Genomic DNA, 21755 nt, shown 5'->3' on the forward strand with positions numbered 1-21755 from the left:
AGAGAAAGGTCACCTTCACTGGTTAGGACTGTCTGTTTTCACAGGTCATCTATTCCTTCTCACACAAACAAGCCTGATTGAAATTACAGATGCAAAATATTAACATTAATATTAAAAATGTGACTGAAATGGCACCATTATTAGAGGAATAAAATTATAAAGACTGCTTTTCTAATTTGATTACACGAAGATCTCCTGCAAGAAATATTTGAGATTTTTTATATTATATTTTTCACATTTTAAAAAGCTAAAAAGATACTTGAACAAGCCAAAAACCACAATAATACAGAAGGAAATGCCATGGGGCTCAGATGCAGAGGTAGGCACACAGACGTCACACTTGCAAACATTACCGTCTCTTGCATGTTTGCAGCAATACACTGCCTCAGCTAAAGGACCAAAAACACCAGCTCTACTGTTAAATATTTCATAGCATACTGCTCATTGAAACAGCTGCACAGAGCACTTACTCAAATCCATCCAACAATACATATGAGAGTTTATTTAGATACATTTCCTTAGTTTTGGAGCACTGTAATGATACAGATGATACTAATATGCAAGCTCAGCAGAAATATTGTTTTGCGGCATCACTGTGCGAGCATTCAGAGGTCAGCAGATAAATCCCAATGGAGTTTTAGAGAGGATTCAAAAAGCAGCACAGCAGGATTGTGTGTTCAGGGAAAAAAAATAGGGAGGAGATTTGTTGGATGGATCAATGGTTTTGTTTGATATAGTCAGATGCTGGCCTTAACCAAACAACTGACACTCATTTCTTTAATTATTTATGACATGTGAGTGTATACGTGAGCCAGCTACAGAGAGACAGAGTGCACATCTGTGAAAGAGAGTGTGTGTGTGTGTGTGTGTAAAACAGCTGCTCCATTTTCCAACTGACAGAGAAACCGAGCAAAGAAAAGAAAAAAAAAAGAAGAGTGCATCTTGAGAGACAATGTGACTTTAAAACCAAATTGTAAAACGTTCCACTTCATACAGAACAGTCACATTGGGTTTCCAGCATGATCATTAGAGGTGAACTCTTCCTCATGTCATGTAACAAGCCACAATTAAAAAGCAGCAATTATGAAATAACTAAATCAAATTAATCTATTTCACTTTCAAAATGAGCTTAACTGCAACTCTGTGTATTTTTGTGATATTTGGTATAACGGATTTAACTATTTTAATGATGACTTTTGCCATATTTTGGCATCAACTAAGGATATTTAAGCATTAGCTGCTCGACGCAATTTACAACAACATTCAATAAACTACGATTTACACATGTACAAAACAAATGTACATTATCAATATCAAACTCACAGTGACAATGTAACACTTTTCTGACAGGGCAGGTGACACTTCAACTGGTCAGAATTTCTCTTATTGTAGAACCATTTTGAAAGTAATAATAAAAAAAATACACATTGGAGCCAAAGATCTGGGCTTTGAATACAGCGAAAGAAGACACACACATATACATATATACATATACATATACATATATACATATATATACACATATATGTATTTTTATATATATATATATATATATATATATATTATATATATATTATATTAATTTTACTCTAAAATTATATTAATTTTATTATTAAAAACACAAAGACATGAGAATATAATAACATTCAGGCAAATGACTGAATTTTAATTGAAGTGAAATACTTTGTCTGAGAGGTTGAAAATGTCACATTCGATTTTTATGTGTTTTTCTCCTCCCGTGATGAAAAGGTGCACTGTTTTTTTGGACTGCAGCATCTGAGCGGCGCGGGCGGCCCCGATGATGGCAGCCAGACGGTGCATGTCATATCGGGAGTACAGGGCCGTGCAGGTGTAGCTGACAGAACCACCACCCTCTCTGACACCAGCCTGAAGCATATTACACACTTCACTGTAGAAGTGAGGGTACGTGGGCAACCCGTAGAAGATCAGTTTATGGATTCCCTTGATAGCATATCTAAGTGAAAAGAGAATTAATAATAACATGTAAAAACTTAAAATAAAATGACATTTTTTTTCATTATTTGTGTTTAATAATATTTGTTTGCTCAATTAAAAAAAAAAAAAAAAAAAAAAAGTATTTTTCCCAAATAAATTAATAGTATTTTTTTGTTTGTTTTAAATATTGGCCTGTATATTTTTTTAATAGGTTCTATAGTATGGTTGAAAATTATAGATTTTATTAATGCTTTTGAAAAGACTTTTCTGCTCATCAAGGCTGCACTTATTTGATCAGATGTGATGACAATACATGTACAAAACACATACCTCTTGTAGAAATCTCTCAGAGAAGAGCATAAACTGTTTTTCTCCTTTCTGGAAGAAATGTCGTGCTCGTGATACCTCGGATCTCTGAGAGCACTCGCTCACACTAGCGAAACTGATGTTTTCCTTCTTCAGGTAGTTTTGCAGACGAACAAAATCAAAATATGATGAATATGACTCTGTACTGGGGCAGGATCTTATCCACAAAGAACTGGAACCTAAAGGATAATGTAGTTTTAATATTTGCAAACAACTCAAACATTATAGGTTGCCAGTGTGCAGTCATCTGAATATGATTCTTTCAAAATATCACATTTTGTAAATGCAGTAGTCATGGAAATTCAGTATGAACTTGTATACACATAGCTTTCAGTCCACAAACAATGGTAGCATGTTACTCACAATTGCTTGTGCACGTTCCAATATGAGTTACAGTAAAACATGTAATTTCACTTAAATTATTTCATAGTTATAACAATATTTTCTCTCAGAGGCTCCTCTGTGCAGACTTAACACTACTGCCCTCTAGTGATCAGAATGAAAAACAGCAGGCATCTGTACCTGGCATCCTGGTCCATGAAGCTGTCAGACTGGAACATCTGGAATACATGTAGCAGCTGCACGAGTACCTGACAGATTGAGCCCACCTTTGGAATAGTTTTACTGCACACCTGAGAGAAAGAAGAACATTAGTTTCTTTACATTTACATTTCAACTACCGAAAGTTTGGGGTCCGTGTAAGCAATTCGATGTAAAAAAAAATTTTTTATTCTTGTGGAAAATGTGATACATTTTTTAGGGTTCTGTGATTAACAGAAAGTTCAAAAGAACATCATTTACTTAAAAACTAATCTTTGGTAACATTATACATCTTTACTGTCACTTTAGATCAATTAAATGCATTCTTATTGAATACAATTTATTATAATTTCTTTAAATATAACACTGTAGGAGTTCAAAGATGACCATAAAACACTTCCCTAAGACCAGATCCAATCAGATTAGCCCCCCAAAATACAAATACTCCATATTTTGAACAATTTTCAGGGTGTGTGATTGTGTACCTGGCCCCTGTAGTTGTGGCAGTGCTTGGTAAGGATGTTGGTGATCTGAGGCTCTTGTATGGCACTGAACACCAGGGTCTTTCTGTAATGTGCTGCCCAGTTGTTCAGGTTCCATATGCGCACACGAGAGAAATCAACACCGTGAGAATCCAGCAGCTGAAGATTCAAATGCTTCAACACATGCTGCAACACAAAGGAAAACAGCCATTTATACATATTAAAACACAGAAAGACTAAAATATAACTACTTTATAATTTATTACAAACAGAACACAATTATAAAATCACTGCGCTATTAAATATAAAATCTAAAATTTACATGATGGAAACTAAAGTGCTGTAAAAGAACCTATGGACAACTGAAACCCACCAGCAAGTGAGGTTTTCAGCACCAATCAGGTTGCATCATTTCTCTGTCACTAGAAACGATCCATTATTATTCTCTTAACTCTAACCCAATATGCAGAGAGAGCTTTAACTGTTTAACATTCAAACATTAACGTGCATTACATATTACAGTCTAAGATTTTCAGTTAAGGATTCTCGTACCTTCCCAGAAAAGACAGCATGGTAGTCATCAGGTCTGTGCAATCTGGGCGGACTTTCACCTGGTTCCTCTCCATACTCTTCCTTAAATCTCTTCTTGTTACTGACATCCATTATCTTGCCTTTGGGCTCTAAAAGTGTTATGAAGGTCTGGACCACTCGCAGCACTCCATCTCTGAAAGGCACCAGAATCAAAACCTAAAACAGGGAGAGTTAATATTAGGAATGTGGTTGGCTAATTTAAAGCACTTTTATTCATGTTGTAATCAATAGAGCACATGACAATTAATTACATTTAAAATGATTTTATAACATATGGGGAAGTTGTGGCCTAATGGTTAGAGTCGGACACGTAATCTAGTTGCCCTTGTGTAAGGCACCAAACCCTCAACTGCTCCCCGAGTGCCGCAGCATAAATGGCTGCCCACTGCTCTGGGTGTGTGTTCACGGTGTGTGTGTGTGTGTTCACTGCTGTGTGTGTGCACTTTGGATGGGTTAAATGCAGAGCACGAATTCCGAGTATGGGTCACCATACTTGGCTGTATGTCACATCACTTTTACTATTTACGGTTTACATCAAGCATAGGAGAAACTGATGAAAAACTAAACAATGCCATTAAAAAAAACAAACAACACTGCTGTGGTTTGAATCTGTACCTTTGGTCTAGTAATGCCCTGGTCTCGAAACTCCTCATTGACATCTTTAGTTTCCTTCAGCTTGGCATTATTTCTAAGCATGCGAGTGTTTGCCTTTAACACATGGTTTAGCACATGAAGACAGTATGCCATTCACACTTCCTTGGCCTCCATGAGGGGGGAGCTGTTTGCAAAATGCACATCCCTGTAAGTACCTGAAAAAAAAAAAAAACATGGGAGTTGAGAATATGAGAAAAAAAAGGCACAGCAAAAGTATACTTTTAAAAATTAGGATGTCTGATGTTAAAAAGTATTTTAATTTTGTTGACCTACCCATGAGCCCAAGCAATTCCTTCTGTAGGTCCATGACATTTGTCACAGCGCCTCCTTCAGGTGCAAAGGACTGGTTTAACAAGCACCAATTTGCCTCCAGGGTTTTGTGGATGGTTGGAAGAGGGGCAGAAGAGAGCTGCCCCACTGCTGGGAAACGTTCCAGTGGACACACGCATTGCAGAGTGCCCAGCTTTGGCCACTGGAGAGTGAGGAAGAAGTGACATTTTTTTGTGAACATTTTTGTGGTCAGTAAGATTTTTATTATTACTATTACTTGATTTTTTATTTTGAAAGACTTCTATTCCAAATAAATGCGATTCTTTTGAACATTCTATTAATCAAAGAATCCTGAAAAAGAATGTTTAAGTTTTCAATTTTTTTTTTATTTAGCAGTACAACGGTTTTCAACATTGTTAATAAATTAAAAAAAAAAAGTTTATTGAGCACCAAATCAGCATGTTATCCCTATAATAATAATACAATTTACAGTTATTTAACAAATTAAATTTCAGCTAATTAAATGACATTAAATTGTTATTTTAAATCATATTCGTATTTCACAATATTACTGTTTTTACTGTATTTCTGATCAAATAAATGTAGATTTGGTGAGCATAAGAAACTTCTTACAAAAAAAATTAAAAATATCTTACAACTTACATACCTTAACCTGTGTCTTGATTTTTGATCCTTGTAAGATTCATCCCACTTCCTCTTCACTCAGTTCAGCCTCCTGGTGCTTCACAAACATGTCTACAACAACCAGAGAGACAGAGGTTTGAAAACCTGGGCCTAGGATTTCAATTTGCTTCTAAAGGAAACCAATTTTGTCAAGCTTGAGTATTACACTTAAGAGTTTGCAAAACAATAAATTGCAAGCAAATGTAAATCATTTGAGCTTTCAGAGATGGAAAGACAAATCACGGCAATGTCTTACCTTCCTCCTCCTGTTCTCCCATGTTTTCCTCTCCTTCCACAGACAGGTTGGTCTCCAGACAGAACGCAGCTTCATTCTTCTTATCTGTAAACTCTCCCTCTTCGTTCTCTTCTATATCTCCATTTATCTTTTCAGGGTGCTCTTTATTTTGTGAATTATCAGTTGTTTCCTCAGTAAACCTTCCTCGGCAACACCGCCTTCCTCCTCTTCTTCTTCACTCTCTCCTAATTGAGAAAAATATAATAAGAGCTCAGCACTGCAACTGATATTGAAAAGCAGACACTATGAGACTGTAAAAGATCTGACCTTCAACTTCCTCTCCGTCATCCTCATCATCACTTTCTTCATCTTCACTGTTGTCTTCAGCACCTTGGATCATGGTGGACAGTAGTTTCTGATAAGCAGACTGTCTTCATCACTGTCTTCCTTACTGTCAGGTTCTGGGTGTTGTGCACTGTCAGGCTGATCAGGTGCAGAAACACGTTTATTATTATGCTTTGAAACAAAACATAAAGAACAAAACTTCAACATTAGCAGCAAACTATTAAGATGAAATCAGGGGTAACTTCTGTTATCAGATCTACCCAAACACATTTTCCACCCTGCTTGTCCTATATGTAATTTTAATTGTGCTGTACATGCATTAAATGCTTCTCATTCACTTGGTTTATTGACTGTAATCAGAAGGAGGTTGCTGGAGCTGCCAGATCAGTTCTTCTAAAACATAAGTCATGGCTAAATAAATAATATTAGTCTATAATTACTTACCAAATGCAAAATCTGAGTCTTCTCCGGTCTATCAACAACACTAAAAAACGAAACCATATTAAGAGTGTTAGTACCTGCTACTTCAAGCTCCCAACGTATGCTAACATATACTGTTTTTGTTCTAAAAATACACACATCGCTATACTTACTTATCGTGAAAGGGGTGCTGTTCTCCAAAATCTTTTAGATGTTTCTTCTGTTTCTTAGTTAAACTTGTAATCTCTTGATTTCCTCGCCTTCTTTTGCCCATGTTTTTATTCTGCACATGTGTAACTCGCGTATGTGTTTTCTTCATGGATAGTTAAGAATGTCGCCACCTGTCGGTTTGGAATAATGGTAGTAATGCTACAAAGCAAGGGGCCACAGATTTCACTATTTTGTGGAAAAGAAATCAACCCGAGATAACAATAAACTTTTTAATAATAGGTTTTGTCATTTCTAAAGCATAATTGCTTCCACGACAACAGATTATTGGACACTTTTGTGAATTTTAGTAGAAGCAATCAGTGCGCCTGATTTGATGATGTTTTAGCAGCTGTCAAAGCAAAAGAATCATGTCATTGGTTTATCTTCCACCTCATTTTGAGATTTTCTCAGTAGATGTTCTGCCACAATATGATTAGTGCCTTTAAAATGCTCTGTCATTCCCCTATGAGTCAAAGAATCAGACTTTTCCTCCGGGTGTGCGTCACACAGCTTTAACTAATTACAAACACTGCAGGCGTGGAGGAATGGATCTCACCATCCGTTCAGGTGCAGCAGACGTATCGGGTGTTCATCAGAATCAGAGCAGAACTGATGTTTGATGTGCGTTAACTCGACTGCAGCCGAAAATATCTTGGCCGGTGCATGTGTAAGAATGTATGTAATTGATTTGATCATTGAACATTGTTCCATAACATTCAATGAAAACAGATGTGTGGATACCAAATACGGAGACATTTTTTAAAAGTTATTTATATATTTATTTATTTAATTCTCCCCGAGAGACCCTCCTCCCCCCACTCTCTGAGAACATGTGGTCTGTGATTATAAAGCATATTCCCCGCTGGTGATTAGGGTGCCTATGAATAACAGCGGGGCTGGAGGCCAGTGAAAACAAGGGGAGTGAAACAAATGAACCACACACATCTCGACTCAGGGGTGAGTCATAAACACACCAAAGGTTAGAAAAACACGGTTGGGTGCCAGCGTGAAGGCGAGGTGAGTGTCTGTGAACACCACCGAAAAACGCCATCTCAAAGAGACGAGCAAAGCTGATCAACTGCAGGCCAAGGGTCTCATGCCCACTTCCTGTGATAAAGATTTGCATGTGTGTGTGTGTGCAATGCAGGCAAATTCATTTACTCAACAGGGCTGACGTTCTCGTATTTTTTATTTTTTTTTGCTAAATGTTTCCTTAAATGTATTTCATGTAATGTGATGCATGTTGAACAGTGGTTTGCTTTTGCAAAAGTTGAACCTTGTAGTACTCTGTTTTTAATCTATATGAATTCTCAGATTCTTGACTTGGACTCATTGTATCAATGATCAGGTTGCAGCAGTCGATGACACGCAAGTAGCACTAGCAACATAACTTTTCTTCCATGCTATGATGTATTACTGAGTGGTAATGAATGATCAGAAAAGAAAAACTTTAGGATGGGACTTGGTTCTAGGCATTATTTATTGATTGGATTTGGAGACTTGGGCGCTGAAAAAAAATGACAATGAGTGCAAGCTTGAAAGCTGAAAGGTCCAGTTATGGTTTTTTATTTTATTTTTATTAAACATTAGAAGATCAAAAGACTTTAAGATTGAGACACTAACATTAAGATTCATAACATGCATTTAGAAAACAGATAATAGTGAATTTTCAATCTATGCTGACTTTAGCAGCTCACTAGAAAAGACAAACTCAAAGCTTCTCCAGTCAATATAACTGATTGTGAAAAAGGACAACAATTTTTCAAAATTACACTGTTTTGTGCTCACAGTTCGGGAAGACCTGAGCAAATAGTATAGAATTAAAATTTTTGTATTGTCATTTTTATTAATTTAAGGAAAGTTCCTTTCCAAGACACTAGAGGGCATTGCTTCTTAATGTCATGTCTACTGATTTATTTAATAAAACCTCATGGAGGCAAGTATTGGTGGTGAGTCGTGAGAATAAAGCAGCATTAATTTTCATTAGAGGTGCAAGAGCAGTGTTCAGAATATTCTCTGCCTATTCCAAAACTGGCATCAAATGAATTGCATAATTATCGGAACATTCTCAGATTACGATAATTACACACATATCAGTTACACTTACTTGGCCAAATTGCATTTAATTGCGCAAATATTTATCCAATTTCCAACTCAATGGAATGGCTTAATTTTTTAAACAGAAAATCTTTATTCTGTTCGGTAAAGGATCCAACATGCTCAAATCCTGTTGCTGATCATTTGTGTTGACCTGTTGCAGCTGGTTTGCATGTGTTGGAGTCTGATTCCTCTTGAAGTGTTTTCCAGCTTGTTAAAGAAATGAGAGACAAAACTACAGCACTCTGAAAGAAAAATGCAGACGTTTACGGGTCTCTTGTTAAATTGCCCACATCAAAATGAAACAGCCTCTCGCCAATAATTGGCAGCAGAGTTAGTCTTACAGAAACACTCAGCCCAGGGCAGAGCATGGGGGCAGATAGTGGGCTAAAGATGGAAGAAAGCAAAATACAAAATGTGGTAAGGGGTAGATTGGGGCTGGACAGCGGTAAACAGGCGATTTACTGTAGATGGTAACGTAAGCATAGGATGATATATAAAATCTTCAGGTGTTGATGTTGGACCCTTGCGCTTGTGAAGTCAGTGGGCTGAAATGTTTTGAAGAAAGTCACGTTGAGACTGTGCCTAAATGTCCGGCAGAGTGAGATCTCACACCTGGGGTTTCAGTAAATAGTGACCTGACAGAATCCCTGAACTCTGGGATAGGGCTAATGCTATAGTGAAGCTTAAGCAAGACAGCATTTCTAGAGAGAAAGTGTGTGTGTGTGTGTGTGTGTGTGTGTGTGTGTGTGTACAGTATATAGTTAGCTATAGTTTCCAGGCTAAACTGTCACCAAAAGTAAGCTAAATATTCAAACATCCAAGGACACAAAAAAATAAAATGTAAAAACAAAAATGTAAAAATGAAAGCTACGTCTAGAAATGTGATAAATCTGGCAAAACCTTGATTATTTTAAAGTGGTTCTCATTTGGAAATGTTAAATAAAAAAATTAAAAATCTAAAGAGAATCCTTCAAGGAGTAGGGTTAATTTTATGTAATTAACTTATATAATTTAATATTAACTTACAAAATGTGCATATTTAGCTATCGTTTGGTGGCAAAACTGAACTAAAAGTGATCTAAATGTAAAAATGAGCTAACTATTAAAACAATAGAAGTCTTTTTAGATAGCTGAGTAAATGTGTGTGTGTGTGTAATTAAAGTATTTCACCTGATAGTATTTGTTTAGATAGTCTGTTAACCACAGATGGAATGTAATCTGTCTAAATGAGTGAAAGTTCACACTTATTGCCCACGGCAACCCGGAACATTCCAAAGCCACCGATGACAACTTTATGATTAGAACTAATTCACTCCTTTGTGTCTGCATGTGTTGCGGCATTTATACAAATGTACTGAGACTTTACACCGAATGAATCTCAAGGGGAAGAATGTACTGTGGACTGTCCTCAGAGTGCTGAAGATGTTTTCCTGATTAAATGTAGTCTGTCTCTGGAGTATACTAGTTTTCATTACCATATAAACTGGACTTTTGCTTGCATTTACAGAGGCACTGAGAATTACATCAGTATTTGTTGACTTGAAGGAAATCTCATAAGAGCGCAAGTATTAAGAACATAAACAAGTATCACCTGCCAACATAGAAGGATCTTTTGTGTAATGTTTCTCATATGAATAGTGCCAAATGTTGCAATAACGGACAGACACCTGAATGACAGCAAGTGCCAACAGGATGGCAAAAAAAAAAAAGAAAAAAAGAAAATGCAACTTACCTGCAGAGGCGTGCGTGACTGTCAGCAAATATGTGCACACGCACAGCACACACACGTTGTTCGTTGATGAAAAGGGTATTGTCTGGTTTCTGAAAGACAGTGTTGTCTAATGGTTTGTGTTTCCTTGACTCTGTGGAATGAAGTTTGTAGCTTCCTGATACACCCCATCTCATTACACTATCTTCCTCCTTAATCTTCCACCTGAATCTACCTGCTCAAGAAGAGGAGAGAAGAATGCTGAGGGGAAAGAGTACTACTAAACAAACTGAGAAACAAATGTAAAAAAAATTTTTTTTTTTTTAAATTTTTTTTTGGAATTTTTAGAAAAAAAAAACGTTATTTTTGTTAGAGAAACTTGCTCTAAAGTAGTGGCTCTTAACCAGGGGTCGGGGCCCCTTTAAGGGGTTTTTGCAAACTTCCAAGGGGGCCTTAAGATGACTTGATTGATTTAAAATAAATGATGTAGGCCTAAGATAAAACAAAGCAAGCCTTGAAGCTAAAACATCTAACAATCGAAACTTTTTTTTTTTTTGCTAATTTCAAAACTTATGGAATTTTGAGTTCATTTTAATTAGAACTATTGGAGTTACTTATTTTAATCTTTTAATATTGTTGTGAGTGGTGGTTGTTGTAGTAAAAGGGGGAGAGATGTTGTTTTTTAGTGTAAAGTGTGTATATATGTGTATTATTGTTTTTTATGAGTATGAGAGTTTTTACTGCTGATAATTAATTATAAGACGTTTAACATGCACATTAAAGCTGAAGTGTCTCATTTTAATGGTAACATACAGAAATCACACACTTTATTTTTTGCACACACACACACACACACACACACACACACACACACACACACACACACACACACACACACACACACACACACACACACACACACACACACACACAGTATCGTTTCACTACATCAACAGAAACTCTGCTTCTGGTCTCTCTCCCGTTTTTGTCCATTCCTTCTTTATTTCTAACCAACCATCTTTCTCTCTTGTTGAGTAAAAAGTCAACACTCTACCTAAATTCTTCATTTATTTTCTCTGCTGGAACTCTGTCATCCAATCTCTCGTTCGCTATTCTTTCTTTCAGCGTTGTTCTCTTGGGTGGAATCTGAATCGGCATGTCCTTGTCGGGATCTCTTTCCTCCTCTCCTCTCTTGCCCTCTTTCTCTCTTGCTGTGTCTCTGAGGTGGTAGAACAGTAGGCCGTGTAACAGCGCAGTAGGAACAGTTTGTGTTGAGATTTTCGAGCTGTAGCTCTTTTATTCTTCTGTGTTTAATTCATCATCTTTCCCTGGGAAAGCAGGCCTGAGAAAAGAGATGGAAGGACATGTTAAAGAAAAATGTTCACTTATTCATCTTAAGTATACTAGGTTCACAACAGACCATTCTGTGTTCCGTGCCTGATTATAAATGACAGAAAAATGATTTTCCATGTATCTTATTTTTTAAAGGGACGTTAACTCAAAATAAATAATAATAATAATAATAAAACATAAATAAATAATAATAAATAAATAATTAATTATTAGAATAAAAATAAATAAATTAAATAAAATGGTCATCATTTGCTCACTCAAACCTGTATGACTTTCTTTTTTTCTGTGGAACACACAAAGATATAAAAAAAAAAAAAAGTTTTTTTTTTTTTTTTTGGTCAATATAGTCAATAGTCAAAGTCAATGGGGTTCAATATATATATATTTTTGTGCTCCAAAGAAGAAAAAAGTCATACATGAAATGACATGAGGGTGAGTAAAAGATGACAAAAATTTACATTTTATGTGAACAATATCTTAACTCATGTCTTTAAACTCTAAAGCTAAAATGGTCAAATTACCTTTCTTTTTGTTGTCAGTTTATCTTTGTTAGTAAGCTAAGAGCTTACACTAAGAGTACTAGCTTAGCACAATGCCAACTATTTAAAAAAAAAGCTCTTTTGATTAACTAAAACAACATATACGTTAAGGTCCCAGTGGACAGAATCAAATTTCATTACCTGCTAAATAAGTTGAACAGTTCCTGGCAGCATTCTGGCACAAATGCTGAAATAGTAGTAGTAGTAATAATAATAATAATAATAATAATAATAATAATAATAAAAACATTTTAGCTTACATCTCAAAGTTGTGTTTAAATGTATAGATTTTAAGAGGTGTTCACTACATGATACAAATGTGGACCATACGTTAATTTCCTCTGTAATACCATACCACTTTTTGGAAAGTCTGAGTCAGGCAGGAGTGTGCAAATGTCCACATGCATGTCCAAGGCTTTCATATGTTTTCAATTGCATGAACATGATTATGTGTCTGACATATCACTGCTCCAGCCTGTGTTTCATTCCCACCTATTTATCAAATATCAGACCCTGGTAACCTGGTATCCATGACGACCCGATTGTCACGGTGATCACATCTGTCCAATTAGTTGTGGTTCATTACTGAGGGATCTCAGCCACGGGACTGAAACAGACCTGATTAGAGCTGCGAAAGGAGTGCCAGTGCTCTTCTGTACAGGGGGGAGATGGGTAAGGGCTCTTAAAGCAGAGACCCCCAGGAGAATCACTCTGTCAGGGGCAAGAAGAGGTCAACGGGAGGTTCTCAGCTCAATCATAGGCTGTCATCATCTCTGAATGTCACTGCTGTAATCAGTGAAGGCAGCATCAAACCATCCTCACAGAACAGAGTCAGCAGAGCCATCTTGTAAATGAATACCCAGCATGCTGCCCCTAAACTTTGCCCTTTGACCCTGAATGAGGGTACACAAGCGAGAGAATTTTCAGTACACGTCATCAACGATGATGTTCCCTGATTAAAAAAGGCTCTGGACAGGCTAACCACAATGCATTCACTTCCCTCACTTTTCACACACACACACACACACACACACACACACACACACACTCACACACACATACTCACACACACACACACACACACACACTGGTGCATATGAGGTCTACGGGGACTCTCCATATGCGTGAGGCTTTTCCATATTCAGTACAAACTGAATTTTCTATTGCCCTACACCAAGCCTACACCTAAACCTACCAATTACAGAAAAGCATTGGCAATTTTTGAATTTCATAAAACACCATTTAGTTTATTTTTTAAGCCTTTTGGTTTACGGGGACACAGGATATACATATATATAAGAACAAACACACACACACTCACTAAGTCAAGTCACCTTTATATATATAGCACTTTTAACAATACAGATTTGAATCTTTACAGCATCAAATAGGAAAATAGTGTGTCAATAATGCAAAAGGACAATAGTAAACACTCAACTTTCAGTGAAAGGCAGTTCATCATTAAATTCAGTGATGTCATCATCCAGCTCAGTTCAGTTTAAATAGTATCTGTGCAATCAAATCGACGATATTGCTGGAAATTAAGTGGTCCCAACTAGGGATGGGTATCATTTACATTTTATCGATACTGATACCGATACTTATTGATACCATTACTTATCGATACTGTTATCGATACTATTTGGTGCAAAAAGATATGATATGAAAAGTTCTTGAAAATTTCAAGTTATTTTATAACTTTAGCAACTGTATTAAAGTTCTTCAGTCAAAAGCAGTGAGTTGTTTTTCTCTTTGTGTTTTATTTTTACTCAAAAATTAAAACTGTCATCATTTACTCACCCTCAAGATGCCCCAAACCTGAAAGTATCTCCCTCCACTGCTGAACACAAAAGCTACCTAGCTAGGGTGAGCAAATTATGACAGAATTGAAAATTTTGGGTAGACACTGACTGTTCACTTTTATCTTCAGTCTACATGTTAAAAATATATCTTGTAAATATGCATTTCCAGGGTATAATCCAGGTTTTACATTGATTAGAATGGACAATAAAAACTGAAATCTGTTATTGTTATTGTACATGTGTGTATGGTCTAAAAACAATGAAAAAAGTATAAACAGAATGAGATGAAAACCACCATCACATTCATGATAAATTCGTGACAAATCAATGTCTGCTTTGCAAAATCAATATTGACAGTTCTCAAATACTCATCACCACTCTGTATGTGAGGGTGTGTTTCAGCTCCCCGTGGTAGAGCTTCAGTAAAAACAATAATAAGGTCTTAAACAAAGGCTCTACTGTAACAGAGTGAAACCTGCTCCTCTGCTCTCTCCAAACCACTACCATGCTGTCAATCAAATTCCTGAGTTTATCTAAAGTAAACCCTAACACTCTCACTGTTTTATGTCCTTCTCCTCTGCTGTCTCTGGTGGGTTTTTCACATTGCACTTAATTCTACATTAATGTCTTTTCGAACTCCAAATAAAGGAAGATTTTTCACTGGGTTAAGCAACATTTCATGGTTTTATTTGTATTTTTTTGCACTTTTTTGCGCTTCTAGTAGGTTAATACCTGAATTACCGAAATATATAATATAAAACAACACAATATTAGAATGCTACAGAAAGTTATTCAGGAGCTTCTCTAGTTAAATTACCTCATTAAATATTCATGCACTATGTAAAGTCACAGAAACTTTTACATGCTGTTTAGTTTCATCTTCTAAAACTGGACCTGAGAGTCCCACGACAAAGTGAGCAGTGGGAAACATATGATGATAATGGGAAAAATTAAGAATATCTTCATATTTACTGGCTATTATTCTGAAGCGACCAGTCCAAAACTGTGATAAATTACGTGTTTATTCCAGCAGAGGTCCTCGTAAGTGCACTAACTTTATGAGCTGTATGGAACATCCGTCCCACCAAATGATGACAAGCATACCTACAACATTACAGCTTGTCATTTTTTTTCTTTTAAACTTCTTCTCTTTCCCTATCTCTTAATTTCCCTCAATCATTCTCTCTTGGCCTTCTTGCTCTCGCTCTTTCTCTCTCTCGTTCTTTTGTTCAGTGCCCTTGCCAGATTGGGATTACTCTGCGATGTTATCGGAGTACTTGGGGTTTGTTCAGTTGTAATCTGGTTCCATGCAGGAAGGTAAAAAGCAGAAATGTTTTCCCATAAATCAAAAATAGCATGCATCTGGATCTGTCTCTCCAACTCTTCGCTCTCTCGCTCTTTTCCCTCTCTCACATGCACACTGAACATATCACATTTTTGTGGATAAAATCTCAAAACAAAAATCAAAACAAATCAAAACAAATCTCAATGAAATTAGTCTAGTGCAGCAGGCTGAGTCTGAGATGACTCTGAGGCTTCTGATTAGAGCTCCATCTGAAACTGTACATATTCACATTTTCCATGATCCTATCAACAAAAACAACTTAGGACTCATGATGTCTGCGTCTCTTGTGACCAGAGATGAGATTTCTCAATCACCTACACCCTGCAGCTATGCCAAAACTGCGGAAGACATCAAAAGTTCAGCGCAAGATTTCCAGAAGTTGAGGGCGTCCAGGGAACAGGAAGTCAAAGGCTTTCACTGTGATGTCAGCGATAGAGAGATAGATAGAGGAAAAGATGGAGAAAGCGGAGCGAAGGTTGGAGGCTTTCTCCCTGTTGTCTGAGGAAAAACAATGAGTGTCTACATTCAGCTGAGGTCAGTCATTTGTTTCAACAAGGGATTTCGCTAATCTGAGAAATGAGTCTGATTAATACTACAATCTGAATGCTTCACTCCTCTGAAAATCATATTTTCATGTCTCTCAGGAAAATAAACTATGACTAAAACTCAAAGGAACAATTTAACAAGATTACAGCCTTATTAGAGGTCCAACTATGACAAGAAAAACAGTAACAGTAACACGTAGTTTCTTGTTACTGGGATTCGTTAGAAGATGCCAAGTAGTTCTTCAGCTGGAGTTTCTGTGAAAGCCAATCAGTTTAAGTTCAAATCAGAGCCATTTTTATCAAAATTGTTGTCTCAGACAGTTTCACAGTACTTCAGGCCTAAACACCCAGTGTTCAGCCAAATACTCCCTTGGAGCCATGAAAGAAACCTATGCTCCTCCAAAACAGTTTAGTAACAGTAACTGTCTTTCTGTTTGGTCTCATCCAGTAGTCAATAAAATAGAGTTGAAACTAATACTATGACAAAATGCTAAGGCTCTGTCTATAAAATTCCTGACTTCTTGACATTCATAAAAGGGTCCATGCAGATATGCTGAGTTACTAGGAAAATAGCAGATTTTATACAACATTTTAAGAAAGAAGTTAACATTAAGCAAATGTTTTAGACACAACTTTACCAGTTAACGTGACTATTTTTGTCCATACCTACAAAAATAATTCCAAATGAAGTGAGATGATCCCACCTTTCAGTACATTCAAGTGTACCACAAATGGTGACCAAGTACATTTTTAAATACAGAGATAGTATGTTTAAAGCACATTTTAGTTCATATTCATGATGTCCCAAAATAGCACAGTTGAGTACACTTAGATGATCTTAAGTTTATCTTAAGAAGTACTAAAGAATCATTTTTAGTATATTAAGTGCAAAATTAGTGCGTGAAAATAGAGCACTTTAAGTACATTATGGAAGTGTACTTTTTTGTCACCTGTGAACTCCAGTCTTCAGTGTCACATTATCCTTCAGAAAAAAATTCTAATATGCTGATTTGGTCCTCAAGTAATTTTTCCTATTATTATCAGTGTTGAAAACAGTGCACAGTGTTGCTTGCTTTTTAGTGGAAACTAATATATTTTTTAAAGATTCTCTGATGAATAGAAAGTTCAAAAGAACTGCACTTATTTCAATTATAATTTTTTTTTAACATTATAAATGTCTTTCTTGATTTCCATTTAATGCATCCTTGCTGATAAATGTATGTATGTAAATGTATGCATGTATTGTGAGCACAGGTTTCTCTGCATCTCCTGGAAGTTTTTTACAAACCAATGCCCAGTGTGTGCCGTTTATTTTTTTTTCTGATAACCATTTGAAGATGAGTGATGAGCTTTCCCATACTGCAGTGGTTTATCAGAAACTTCAGCCAACTGAGTCCTTGTTCTCCTGTATGTGGGTGGGTGGTTGTGGGTCTCTAGCCAAATGAGAATTCATTCCTCTCTCCGCTGCCCGTCATTTTTCTTTCTTTCTCACTGGGGATTCTCAGTGTTGCCAAACCATCCTGCTGAGAAAACATCTCCAGTCCGTCTACATAAATACAAACAGAAAATAGTTTACATTATGATTTAGAAAGGTAACCAGATACAAGGACTTATCTTTCTGAAATGTTGCTCTGCTGATAGCAGTTGGCATGCACATATCTCTTTGTCTATTGTAGGGTAATCAAGAAAATGTTTAGATATTCATACTGCTGAAGTTAACATATTTCAAAGCTGCTGCTAAAATAATCCAGTTTGAAGAACAGAGATAATGAAAGGCAGAATGCCGGGCGAGAGACGTTATAGCGCTGGTGACGGCACCCTCGTTGATCTGTCCAATTAGACGGCTAAATTGTTCCCACATTGAGACTGAAAGGCAAATGGTCTGCCTTTCAGGGACAGAGCTAATGAGCTTCGCTGGGTTAACCACAGTGTTACAGCTGAGGCGGCAGCTATTACTGTACAGCTCTCTCTAATCTGACCCATTAACTCTGTATACACACAAATCAGTGTGAGCGTGCAAGGAGCCATAGACTATAATGACCTAATGAGGGAATGTGAGTGTGTGTGTGTGTGAAGTGGCAAAGGCACACTGATTCGACTGTGGGTTGGCAAGCGGCAACCTACACCTCGAAAACTCCTCCAAACAATCAACAACAAAATCTCCTTGATTGATTGACCACAAAAAGTTCTCCAAAACAGTAAAACCGCAAAACATAGAAATAGAGACTGAATGAGAGAGAAAGAGCTCCAAATATGGCACAAAGTTGTCCAGAACTGCTCTCAGCACTGTTTGCTGACAGACACAGGTGAGACCTATAATGATGCATGTGTGTAAAAACAAGAGCTGTGTCTGAAATCACCTCTATGCTCTCATTCACTACTTCTTACATGAATAAATAAAATTCATGACGAATTTGGGCAGTGAGTGCACAAAAGGACTGTGGATGATAATATGTGGTAATTTCTTTGGTGCGACCTTCACAGTACATGTACATCGGTTAACTGCAGTGCATTATGGGATTAAATTAATGCACTCCACAGTGGTTTGGGACACCACTACAAATGGCTGTCCCCTCAAATACTGCAGTATATAAGGGTATAGGCGGTGAATTTGGACGGCCTGGTCTGATGGCTGTGTTTAGGAGGGTTTTGGGAGGTTTCATTTGAACCAACTGAATCAAAACAAAAATGTGGTGAGGACTTTATTTTATTCACCAGTGGTTGATTGGATGGAGGCAGTTTTGAACATGAGCATGCAGTCACTTGTAACAAAAGAGTGGAGTTTATGCAGACTAAATGATTAAATGAAAACCCTGGCACCAAAAGACAGAGTTATAACATTTTCAATAAAATTCATTTAGGAAATAGGTAGGCAGAATTCCCATTTCATGCCGACTTAAAAATGAACTACTACTGGAGCTTACCTTACTTGGTAAAGTCTTGCCACCATTCTTATGTTAGATTTGCCTATTTTGAAGGCAGTTCTGCTCATTCGGTGAATGACATGCTGCTTCAGAAATGCAGAATGTTTTTTTCCCCACTTGCGGAGGAAAAATCAGATCAGTCCAATCAGAGAGTGATTGCGCTCTTGGCCCTGATTCCTTTCACACTTAATACAGCCACCTTTACTCAGTCACCCCTTGAAAATGACTCGTAACCTGATGAGTTATTTCATGCTCGCCCGCCACTGGGCAGCTCTGCAGATTTGTAGCTTTTGGTTGTGCTCCAAACAGACAGGGAGTGATAACGCAGCCGCAACAAGCCTCTGTTTATTTCCTGTGAAAACACAGAGAAGTGGGGGTCAGTGGAATGTGGACCAGTGTCCGAGCTCGCACCAGTAAAGCAAACATGCTCCAGATTTTACCGCCAACATACTTGCAGGCCGGGGCTGGTGTTTTTCTTTGCCCCTTAACCAAGCAGCAAATCAGTCCAGAGCTACTGCTAGCAGCTGCAATCTGCGGTGGCTTATCAGCCAGAGTGATCAGGCCGTCTGGAGCTCCAAGGTTCCTCCATGTTCTTAAATGAGGTTTACGGCGGTCTTAATTCTTGGTAAAATAATTGCAACTATTGCAAGGCTGACCTTATGTGACCATGTGCTAATTGCATCTGGTTGGTTAGCGTGTTTCTTATCTTAGTCAATTAACAAGTTTGACATAGTTTGACAGTTTATTATATGGTGTGCATCTGCTACATAACATTTTTACATATACATTTAACCAAGACACTTTAATGTCCACCCATTTGAAACATGCATCAGTGACATTGGAAATTGGAAATGGAAAAATCTTTTTAAAATCTAGTTGTATTAGTCTAAATCTCAATCACAATTTTCATATACAGTATTCGTATACATCTGTATGTGTCCGTGTATCCGACTGTGACTTTCAAAAAAGTTTTTAATATGTATTTTTTACATAATCAAAATTTTTTTTTACAAAAATTAAGAATGATTTATTCCTAAATGTAATTTAAATTAAAAACAAAAGAATTTTACAACTTGTCATATAAAGGTCAAATTTCCTGATATTTTAAAAGACTTCTTACCTCGACACAGTAATGAGGGTCCACAGATCCTCTCGATGATGTCATTTCCTTTTTCTGCATTTGATTAAACCAAGGCTTTGATAAGTTTTTGAAATATAAATAAGCAGTAAAACAATCTAATTTAGTAAATAATAATAGCCAAATAATATCATAGTACTTAATTTCTTAGACATTTTCTTTATTAAATTACCAGGATGAACGAATTACCCAGACACATTTTTTTTTTTTACTTTAATTTTAATTAAAAAAAAATTAATAACATGCTCTTTATAGAAATGGTGAATTCAAACCATTACACATGTAATCATTATATATGTTAATTGCATTTTTTTTATCTATTTAATCCATTGACTGCCAACTGAACAAATGACTGTCATGTCACTGACCAAGACAAGACATGTAGAAACAAAGCTGTGGTTAAAATGCTACAATAACTCTCACATTGCCAGAAATGGGCCTAACTTCTGATATCACTCTTGAAAAATCTCTAATAATAATAAAAATGTTAACTATGCTCCTTCATGGTGCCAAACAAATCATTAAAAGCTGTAAATTTGAGATGGAGTCTCATGTAGCGGCTGCAGGACTTTTGGGACTTCATATCCTGTAGTGAAATACAGTAACATTAACATACATGTTAACACAGTTTACAAGGCAATAACCTCCCTCAGGGGAACCAGTGACCCTGCCCACAGACTAAATCTATTAAAGTTCAGGAACAAACTGCTTTTGAACACAGCACACACTCGTAAAACAGACCACAGTCCTTAGGTTCTGACTAGAGGTTATGACTTTGCCATTTTAGCCTGCTACAACTATGCATGACCTTTCCTCCCTCAACATACTTACTGCTAACATGAGAGCCTTCACAATACCTTCTGCTCTGTTTAGCTTCAAAATTAATACAAACTTCTTGGAACTTCTCCTGATGTAACCCAATCTCAAATAAGACTCGATTTCCTTTGGCTTCGGACCTGCGTTGAGGGTTTATTTGGGTGAAGGTGCAGGGAACGAACGACCGGAGAATCAAAACCATGTTCACACATGGACAATGAACTTGAGGTGGGAGCCATGGGGAAACTCAAAGACAAAGCTGAGATTCTTTACATTTTGTGTGAGACTGCAAAAATGGCCACAGACAAACAAATAATAATAATAATAAAAGTGTCTGAATGCAGCTGATTCAGACGGCTGATAATTCAGGCCTTATGGTGGATGTGGAGATGATTAGACACAGTGGAAATTACGAGCGTATCGGAAGATTCAGCCTTTGTCATCTTTCCTTGTGTGGCCGGGACAACACAGCTAGGTAACCAAATAAAACAACAGCATGTTCAAGACCTGCATTATGTCAGATGGAAAGTGACTGACCCTCCTGTAGCCCTTAACTGAAATTAAATCTTTCATTAGAGGAGCCTGGGTGCCAGAACCTGCCTCATTCTCACACAGGAGGGCAAGTCTTTGTGGTCACACAGGGAAATGCCTTTCCAATGTCTCAAATCCCCCGCATGCCATGAGCCAAACCCAAACCACAGCAGTGAGAAGGGAGCGCTGTCTGGCGAAATC

The 21755-nt window shown here is 37.0% G+C and overlaps 1 pseudogene; it reads right to left on the reverse strand.

Moving 5' to 3' along the window:
* Nucleotides 1–1645: 1645 nt before the first annotated feature.
* Nucleotides 1646–8210, reverse strand: LOC109088433 (annotated as a pseudogene).
* Nucleotides 8211–21755: the final 13545 nt, after the last annotated feature.

This window comes from Cyprinus carpio, chromosome B13 (genome assembly GCF_018340385.1).
Source record: "Cyprinus carpio isolate SPL01 chromosome B13, ASM1834038v1, whole genome shotgun sequence".
Classification (NCBI taxonomy): domain Eukaryota; kingdom Metazoa; phylum Chordata; class Actinopteri; order Cypriniformes; family Cyprinidae; genus Cyprinus; species Cyprinus carpio.